Raw genomic sequence first — 10,366 nt, 5'->3', positions numbered from 1 at the left:
AGCTATAATTTTTCTGCACAACAAGAAAACAAAAAGCAATTAGAATAAAAAAACAATCCAGTTCATCAATGGAGAGACCACATTTGCAAATCACATATTTGATTAGGAAAGAATATCAAAATATGTAAAAAATCGGTTGAGAGCGAAAAAGAAAAAAAAAGAATGAGATGCAAAAGGAAATTATTAGATATTTCTCAAAAGAAGATATAAAAATGATCAACAGGTATATTTTAAATATTCAATGCCATGGATAACTAAGAAAATTTTAATTTAAAATACCATGCAGGAGCAGGCTTTTGGCCTCGTGACCATGAATGTCTGCTTCTAGTTCACGACTCTGTCTTGCTATCAAGGGAGATCATAGGGAGCAATGGTGACAGCTTTGTGTGGGTTTCTACTGCACAGATGGGAAATCTAGAATGTGATCCCAGACCCCTAGCATACTCCCAACTATGTAGGCATTCACAGAGTTGAATCGTGGATGAAGGGAGGAAGAGGAGAGACTGTTCTCTTGTGCCCTCTTTTTCTATTTCTCTCTTCTTTTTTAAATCAACATACCCCTCTCTCTCTTCAAAAACTTTAAAATAGTTTAAATTGCAATATCACCTCACTCTTGGTTGGGTGGTTATGATTAAAAATATGAAAGGAAAATGTTGCTTAAGATGTGCACAAAGGAACCCTTCATGCAGTGATACTGAGAATGTAATTTAGTGTAGCCATTACAGGAGAAAAGTATGGGACTTTTTTTTTAATAAAGCTCAAAAATAGAATTATCGTATCATTGCACAATTCCACCTTTTGGTATTTTCCAAGGGATCTGATTTCAGTGTTTGGAGAGCTGTCCACACCCCTCTGTTTATTGTAGCATTATCCACAACCAACATATAGAAACAAACTAAGAGTTCAATAGGTAAACATGGCACATTTACAAGCTAAAATATTTTAAAAGAAAATGACATTATATAATTTTCAACAACTTTTATAAACATTGTAGACATTGTAATAAGTAAAATAAGTGAGGCACTGAAAGAAAAACTTGTCTTATTTGTATGTGGAATCTAAGACAGTTGAACTTTCAGAAGTGGAGAAATATTCGAGCCTGGAGCAGGAGAGATGATGAATGCAAAGGGAGAGTTGCTGGTAAGGGCAGGAGGGATTGAGGCAGACAGAAGAAATAAGCTTTAGTTATGCTTTCACAGCACTGCAACTACAGCTAATAATAATGGATTCTATATTTAAAGATTACTAAAATAGTAGAGGTTAAATTTTTCTCATCACAAAGAATAAGAATGTGAGTTAATGGACAGAGTAGTTGACTTGATTTAATAATTTTTAATGCATCCTTTATGCTTATATGTACTCCATTAATAGATGTAAACAGAAATGTCAAACTATTTTGAAATCTGCAATGTGCTGTTTTCATACAAGAACACATTAACATCAATTAATAAAACACAGAATACATAGTCATACTGATAGTTGATTCATGTTTCTAGAGCCACTAGTACAATTCAATAGAGAGAAATAGTTTCTTCCACAGAGTGTGTGCTAAGACAAGTGGATATGCATAGTGAAATTCAACCTGTTTCTCTCAATATACCTCCAAATAAAGTGAAAATATATCATAAACTTGCACATAAGAGCTGAAAGTACAAAAGCTAAAAAATAAAGACTGAAGTGTGGAATAATGAAGTACATTTTAACTCTGACTGAGGCTTTGGTTTTTTCAATACATCAAAAGCGCAAAAAGACAAAAATCTACATTTCATTAAAATTTAAACCTTTGTGTTGAAAATCTATCATGAAATGAAAAACCAATCCTATGGAATGCATGACAATTACAAATTTTTCTTAAATAAGACTTATAAGCATAACATATAAAGGAATTCATATTTGATATTTAAAAGACAAATAAGCAAACACAAAAAATGGGATTAGTATGTTGTACAGTGAATTTGATATTGTATGCCTAGTTAAGCAGCTGCAAGCAGCTCCAGATGCCTACACCAGAGTCAGTTGGAATTCCACTGTCCTAATTTCTATTTACCTTGCTGTTAATATGCTTTCACGCTCATTAGAATAACTTACCCCAAAAGTCAGATAATGATTATCATTGGTAAATCTATTAAAATTGGAATTGTTGGTCCTTGTTGTTTAAAATATAGAATTCTGCATTCACTCTGGGGAAATTCAAGGTGAAATATATCTTCACTGTATGATCCAGTCATAATTCTCCCAGACACACAGCTAAGAAAAATGAAACATTATGTGAACACACACATCAAAAAACTGGACACATTGTTCATAGCAACATGGTTCTTAATAGTCAACAAGATTGCATAACTCAAATGAGTATTAGCTGATGAAAAAGCATGCTATGTTCACATGGTAGAATATCATTATGCAATAAATGGAATAAAGTACTAATAAACTCTGCAATATGAATAATCCTTGAAAATATTTCTCTAAGTTTAAGAATCCACATACAACTGTATGCTTCGTGGCTCCACATATATGAAAAGGTCCAGAGTATTCAAATCTTCAGGACAAAAAGCTTGGCAGTGGTTTCTGTAGGGGTGGTTGTGACAGCACTGTTGAGTGACTACTATATTTAATGTTTATTTCTGTAGTAATTAAAATGCTATAAAATTCATCTTGGTGGAAGTCCCATAATCCTGTAATAGTATACACTGTAATTGGCTGAACCTTTATGATAAATAAATATTTCAAGGATGCCATTACAGTATGTTGAAGTTTTCAGAATTATTTTTGTGAATCCCAAAAGATTTAACTTTAATGCATGAGCCTGGGGAGAAATATTTTAAAAATATTTGAATGACATTGCATGTTCTGATCTATACCAAGTTTTTATCTCAGAAATGTATTGTTTTTCAGTATTATTTTATAAGCTTTAGCCCTAAATATTTGATATTTCTGAATCCATTGTAAATGGTGTTTTTCATTTCAATTGGTAATCATTGCTAGTGTACCGAAATACAATTTATTTTTCACTATTCATCTTATGAAAGATTGTTAAAGTCAATTCTGATTGCTAGTTTCTTTTTCTAAATAGTTAGATTTTATGCATAAATGAACATGTCATTTGTGAATAAAGGCTGTTGATTCCTTCTTTTTTTATATAGATATCAGTTACTTGTTCTTTCCTAGTGTTCTGACTAGAACATCCTTTATAATATTGAAGAGAGAAGAACAGAACTGCTACTTTCTTTTTTTTTGTCCCGTGTTGAAATGAACATCTGTGATCTTTCACATTAAGTATATAACCAGCTAGACTTTTATGGATTCTCGTTACCACATTAAGGAAATGCTCTTCCATGTACAGTTTTGGTAAAGGATGGAGTAAAATTCTTTAAATGATTATTGGCATATGTTGAGGTAATCATGTAGTTTTACTTTTTTTTATTTTGGGGATTTATTTATTTAGGTGTTATATACCACCTAAAAGTATAGAGGTTTTTCGCTAACATCATTCCTTTTTCCACCCTGCCCCTCGCTCACTCTTATTCCCCAAATGATTACAGTAGATAGTCCCTTAGCAGTTACCACAAGATTAACTTTGTGGTAGTTATATGTATCATGATGTGGTAGGTCTAGGTAGAGGTGGCATGGGTTTATTTACATGCAATAGGTAGTCCTAGCTGGAGACCATCTGCTTAGTAGAGACCATCATGCTTAGTGAAATAAGCCCTTTACAAAAGGACACATGTGATATGCTCTCCCTGACACAAGAAGGAAAATTGCAAAATAAACAGATCTAGGTAATCGAGTATACTGAAGATTAGCACATTGGGAAGTAAAGTTACCCTATAATATATGTCTCTCTCAGAAAATTAGAAATTTCATTTTGAAATATTTACTTATTTAAATACAGAGTTACATAGTAAGGGGGAGAAACAGAGAGACTATCACTGCTCGGCTGGTTCATTTCTCAGATGACTGCAGCAGACAGGGCTGGGCCAGATGGAGCTGGCTTCACACATGCAATGCCAGGACCCAAGCACTTGGGTTATCTTCCCCTGCCATCCCAGCACGCTAGCAGGGAGGCAAACTGGAAGTGGAATAGCTGAGCTATGAACTGGTGCCAATATGGGATGTCAGCATCGTAAATGCTTAATTAATTTTATATTCTTAAGTTCTGTTTATTCATAACTATTATCTGTTTTAAACATGTGGGTCTATGTGTATTGTTTTTGTATATTTTTGTCTACAATTTGTTAAGAATTTGTGTGAATGTGAATATGAGGAATATTCTGCGTGGTATCTTCGACTATATGTTTAAAAGATTATTTATTCTTTTGAAAATATTTTTATTTTAGAGGTTAATTTAAAAACAGAAGGAGAGAAAGAGAGTAAGATCTTCCTTCTATTAGTTAATTCCCCAAACGGCCACAGGGGTTGGAGTTAGGCCAGTCTGAAGCCAGGAGCTTCTTCCAGGTCTCACATGTAAGTGTAGGATCCTAAGGCTTCGGGCCATCCTGTCACTTACTTAGGCCATAAGCATCGGGAACATAACCTAAGCACCCATATTTGATGTCGGTGCTGAAAGCCAAGGTTTAGTCTGTTCTGTTATGGTACCAGCCGCCTATTTATTTACTCTAAAGTTAGAACAAAAAAGAGAGGAAAGGTGTGAGAGGGGAGAGAGAGAGAGAGACAGGTAAAGAAAGAGAGAGAGGCAGGGAAGGGCGGGAGAGAGACTCTCTCCATTGCTTCATTCCACAAACGCCTGGGTCTTTCATGGGGGTGGCCAGGACCCAAATACTTGAGCCATCATCTGCTTTCTTCCAGGGTTTGTGGTAGCAGAAGTGTGGCAAGAAGTAGAGACAAGGCTCCACCCATATTTCTGATGTTGGATGTGGGCATCCCAAATGGTGATCTAACTGCTGCACCCTAATGCCTGCTGCACCGGAAGCATTTGAAAAATAAATTTGAGGTAAGTATGCCATGTACCTAGGCCCAAGTCTTGATGCTCAGAACAGGGAAAACTGGAAGTCGGAAGAATTCACTAACGGCAAGAAACCCACAGCAATTCTGAAATATAGTGAGCAAAAATGTTAGACGGCAAACTCTGAGCGCACTTCCCCGTGTCTCTCAGCCTGTCCTCTGAAGCAAAAGATGACTCAAGGTCATGTTTGAATTGAGGAGGGTACTAAAGTCCACATATCAGATGGTTCATAGTGACCTTTCAATCGAATTGGTGATTTTTTTTTTTCACATATATGAAACTGTGAAAATCTTGCTATAACTTCTTTGATTGAAACCTGGCTCTGTAGACAGAAGTTAAACCATATTTTTTTTTTTAAGAGAAGCACTTTCCTGTGTCACTATTTTGAGTTTCTAATGAAACACCTGAGGAAAAACAACCCTAAGCTTCTAAGAAGTCCTGTTGAGCAGGCGTGTGAGGCACACCTTAATTCTCTTTAGAGAGCATTTTATTTGACTTTATAACACCTTGATACTCCGCTTTTGATCCTCCTGTCATATTAACAAAAGATTTTACAGTAGCACCCTGGGTTTTATTTTTCCTCTCAAAAGCCATTGCTTAACTTTAACGCTTGATATCAATAGAGACGGAATTTTCAAAACCGTTTTCATCTTCATGTTTAACAGTATTTTCTTAATTTATCTCTCTCCTCTTGAACTCATATGAAAGAGCTAGAGGAAACCAGAGAGCACATTCAAAGGGTTGGCTGAGAATATCTTTTCCAAGATTAACCTGGCCCTTGGATGAATTTTCTACCTTCAACACAACAAATGTTTCCCATATTGCACTTTCTGCTACAAGATAACAATGTTATCCTTCCAATAATATCCAATAACATTTCCTTCGTTTCCCCCGAAAGTTCTGACCAGCAGCCTTCTCCTAGAAAATGAGACTTCTATTCATAATTTCTTCAAAGACTCATCTGTGGAGCCCACTGTCGGGTATCATGGCTGCTCCAACACGGTAGGTTTCATGCTGGCAGTTCTCTAGAATCTACATCTACTGCTTATCTCTGTTAGCTCACAGCTTCGTGCAATGAATTGCACCCAAATTAAGCAGATTTTTTTTTTCTGTTTTTCAATTTCACAACTTCTGGGTGAGGCTTACATGGATGGATCTTATTAAGTCAATTATTTAAAAGCAAAGTATATAGTTGGATCTTTTTCCCCAAAAACTTTTGTCCATGCAATTTGTCTTATTTATTTTAATCTTTTTAATATCTTATTTTTCAGTTTTTAACAAATTTAGTGTAAGTTGTAGGTGTAATTCTAAAAATATAATTACATTCGCTTCTTCCTTCCCTTAATCCTTATTACTTCTTTCTTCTTCCTTTATTTTTTTTTTTTAGTTTTTGAAATAACATTTCAAATTTACATTGCAGTAAAAAGGCATAATACTTTACCAAATGAGAACCTGAGTATTTATAATTGGAGAATTCTTCTATAGTTAAGGCAATTACTGATTGGTTACGTTTTAGTAATGGCTATTTTCTTACTTATTCTTGCTGTGTGTGTTATTTCTTTTCTTTCTCCTTCTCACAGTCTTGCAATATGATTCATTTTCTCTACTAATGTGCTTTGATTCCTTGCTTACTTTTTTTGGTGCATTTTGTAGGTTTTATATTGTGGTTATCAAGAGACATAAAAGAAATGTATTATGATTGTCAACAACTCATTTAAATGATGCCTGCAGCAAACTAACATAGATTATAAAGACAGGAAAAGAACAAACAAAGAGATGGAAAGTACTAACAAGAAATCTTTATATTGGTATTCTATTACTGCTTACTTGAACTTTGGACATCATATTTCACATCATTTTAGTGAGTATTTTAAGCATATTAATATAAACAGAACTTTTCTAGTTGCTCGTAGAAAGGATGTAAGTGGTTTAGACACCATGCTTACCATATTAATATATGTACTCTCACCAGTGAGTTTTGTAGCACTTAATGTTTGCCTCTTATTCCTTAGTGTCTATTTCTTTAAGTTTAGAGATATTATTTCATTGTATCTTGTAGTCTAGTAGTGATAAATTTTTTCAGCTTTTGTTTGGGAATGTCTATTTCTCCTTTTCTAAAGAGTAGCTTTACTGGATATAATTCCTGAGTGGTAGATGTTTTGATGTTATTTTCTTCAACTCTATGAATATCCCATTCCCTCCTGACCTGTAGGGTTTTGTTGAGGAGTAAGCTGGGTATTTAGTTGGGAGCCCTTGTATATTATTTGCTTCTTTTTTCTTGTTGTCTTCACTTACTCCAATTTTCTCTGTAAACTCTGAGAGCTTGGCTATCCTGTCTTCATATAGATTAGGCTGAGGTGACTCTGACCAATGAACTTGCATGTTTTGATACCTGGATACTTGTACATGCCTTTAAATTTAGGAAACTAATTCTTTGAATAATTTTCGAGCCCTTTCCATCTACTGGCTCCCTCCCCAAATGACAGCAACATCTAGAGCTTGGGTGGACTGAATCCAGGAGCCAGGAGCTTGCTCAGGTTCCACCATGTAGGGGTTAGGGCCCAGGGGTTTGGACCATCTTCTACTACTTTCCTAGATATAGTTGCAGGGAGCTGGAATGAAGTTAGAACAGCTGGGACTTGAATTGGTCCTCATATGCGATGTCAGCACAGCACGGCACTGGCCCCTACAAATATTTTTTTTAATTCTAATCACCTAAATAACTGTTCATTGACTCTGTTTTCCTCATTCTTTTTCTTTCTTCAATTTATCTCTTCATTGTGTATTTTCAAGTACCCTATCTTCTATTTCACTGATTCTTTCTTCTCTTTCATCTAGTGTGTTATTAATGTCTTTTATTACATTTTAAATTTCACTTAGTGTATTTATCAGCTCAAGAATTCCTGTTTGATTTTTTTTTAAACCTACTTCAACCTATTAAGTCTTTCTGGTATTGTAGTTGCCTGTTTCTCTGTGAGTACTCTCAATTCATAAACCTGTCTTTGTTTGAACCTATCCTATTGGAAATTCTAAGCAGGCTTCTCACTTTCTCTAAACACAGTCTCCCTGTCAGCATTAGATAGTGCCCTGTGGCCACCTTTGCTGTCTCCAAAATGGTGTGTTGTCACTGCTTTGGCAGTAGAGGGTGCCCATGCTTAAGTTTATCAATAAACCACAGCTGGTATATTGTTCTGGAGGAGAACCTGAAAGACATCTTGTGTCCCAGAAAGCTCTTGCTGAGCTGAATAGTCCCAGATACTTCAATCCCACAGCCATTTGCCTACCTTCAGAACTCTGGATTCTTGTCTGGTACTAAACCAGACATTAAGTCCCTGTATTTGTACTTCGCATATACCTGCATCTTCTCCTAAATGGACACTCTTCCCATTTCCCCAAATGGACACTTACTTTTCCACATTACACTTCCTGTGATTGGGGTACCAACCCTACCTTACTATGTCACACCTACAGCTTATCATCTGCTGAGACCAGTGTACAAGAATCAATGATACCCTGCATGCTACGGCGCTGAGCTCATGGCAAGAGATCACCATAGACAGATACAGGAGATGCTGTCCAATCTATGAGTACAGTTCTCTGCCTGGAACTGGGGTGAGTCCAGAGGCTCACTCTGTGGACAGTGGCACAAGGACAGAGGTTATTGGATCTGCCAAGCACTGGGTTTCATTGATAAATCAATGAGTTCTTAGGTTTTCTGTTCATTTTGTTTACAGATTATTTCACTCTTCTACTTTCAGCAAACAGTTCTTTACACTGTGTTATCTAAGGCCAGGGAGGGGTATTAAAGGCATCCCCTTAGTCACTGTATTATTTAAGATCCACAGGCTTGTCTAAGAGCAACCATTGTGGGCAGGGCCCTGGCTTGTGCCTACCAATGGTTTTTTTTTTTTTTTTAAGATTTATTTTTATTATTTTTTCATTGGAAAGGCAGATATACAGAGAGGAGAGACAGAGAGGAAGATCTTCCGTCCGATGATTCACTCCCCAAGTGAGCGCAACGAGCCGATACTATGCCGATCCGAAGCCAGGAGCCTCTTCCGGGTCTCCCACGCGGGTGCAGGTTCCCAAAGCTTTGGGCCGTCCTCTGCTGCTTTCCCAGGCCACAGGCAGGGAGCTGGAAGGGAAGCGGGGCTGCCGGGATTAGAACCGGCGCCCATATGGGATCCCGGGCGGCAAGGTGAGGACCTTTAACCACTTGCGCCACCGCGCCGGGCCCTACCAATGGTTTTTAATGTTTCAGACCTGCTAATAGATTTTTAAGTCCAAGTCTTAGGCTTCATTTCTACTACCCTGACTGAAATGTAACTATCTACCTTACATTGTTTGGAGAAGAGTATAACATGCCACCTTTTACTCTGTCTTCTTAAATGTACCTTTTATTATTATATTAAATTAGATATTGTGATCTCTCACCTAATTTACATTTTATTTTAAGGTAGTTGCATGGCTGAATGGCTGCTAAACTGGATGTTTCCACAGACAAATGATTGCTGGAAAGCCTTACTCTGCTTGTCCCATGTTATGGGTCACTGGAACCCAAATCAATCAGTGGTATTCTGGGCCAAGTGAAGTACTTGAGAGGTCTGTGCTCTTCCACTTCTCCTGAACTTTGATCAAAAGTTACAGAACAAGCTTTGACTGGACTTCTGAATAAGGATCACCACATCACCACAGTTGAAGAACAAGCACCAGACACTTTGGAGATAATCATAATGAATCAGAGAATCTCAATAAATTGAACCTACCTGCGTGAGAACAGCAAAACTTCCCAACTGATAGCTCCTACTGTTGTGCCATTTTTTTTCTGTTGAGATAAGTTATAGTTGCACACTGAAAGATTCAACTTGTATAGGTGTAGTTTTCATGATGTAAAAATGCTTTCTGTCCTGCATACTTTATAAATTCCTTTCTGACATTTTATTTGATCTTCATGTTATTTGCAAGCATACTGTTTAGTTTCCAAAAGTTTGGGAGTTCTCTACATATTTTTCAGTTCTCAAGTTTTAGTTTAATCATTTTCCTTTCAAAGACCATATTTCATATGATTGAATGTCTGCAAATTGATGGAGATTTTATTTGTCTAGATGAAGTTTATCTTGATAAATGTTCAGTGTGCACATGGGAAGAATGCATACTCAGTTATTATTCAGCAAATAGAGTATAATATCATTTTAAAAGTTAATAATAGTATTTTTCAAGTCTTTGTGCTTACCAAGTCTCTCTTTAATTACTATATCAATTCTTTTTTTAAAAATTTTACTTATTTTTAATTATTACAAAAATAGAATGACAGACAGAAGCATAAAGAGGTTGAGAGATCCTCCATCCACTAACCCACTACAAATGCTGAAAAAAACCAGGTTGAAACTAGGAGCCTGGAAT

Source organism: Ochotona curzoniae, unplaced genomic scaffold (genome assembly GCF_017591425.1).
Source record: "Ochotona curzoniae isolate NIBS_2020 unplaced genomic scaffold, NIBS_Ocur_1.0 contig_4093, whole genome shotgun sequence".
NCBI classification, from domain to species: domain Eukaryota; kingdom Metazoa; phylum Chordata; class Mammalia; order Lagomorpha; family Ochotonidae; genus Ochotona; species Ochotona curzoniae.
This window is presented reverse-complemented; position numbering follows the sequence as displayed.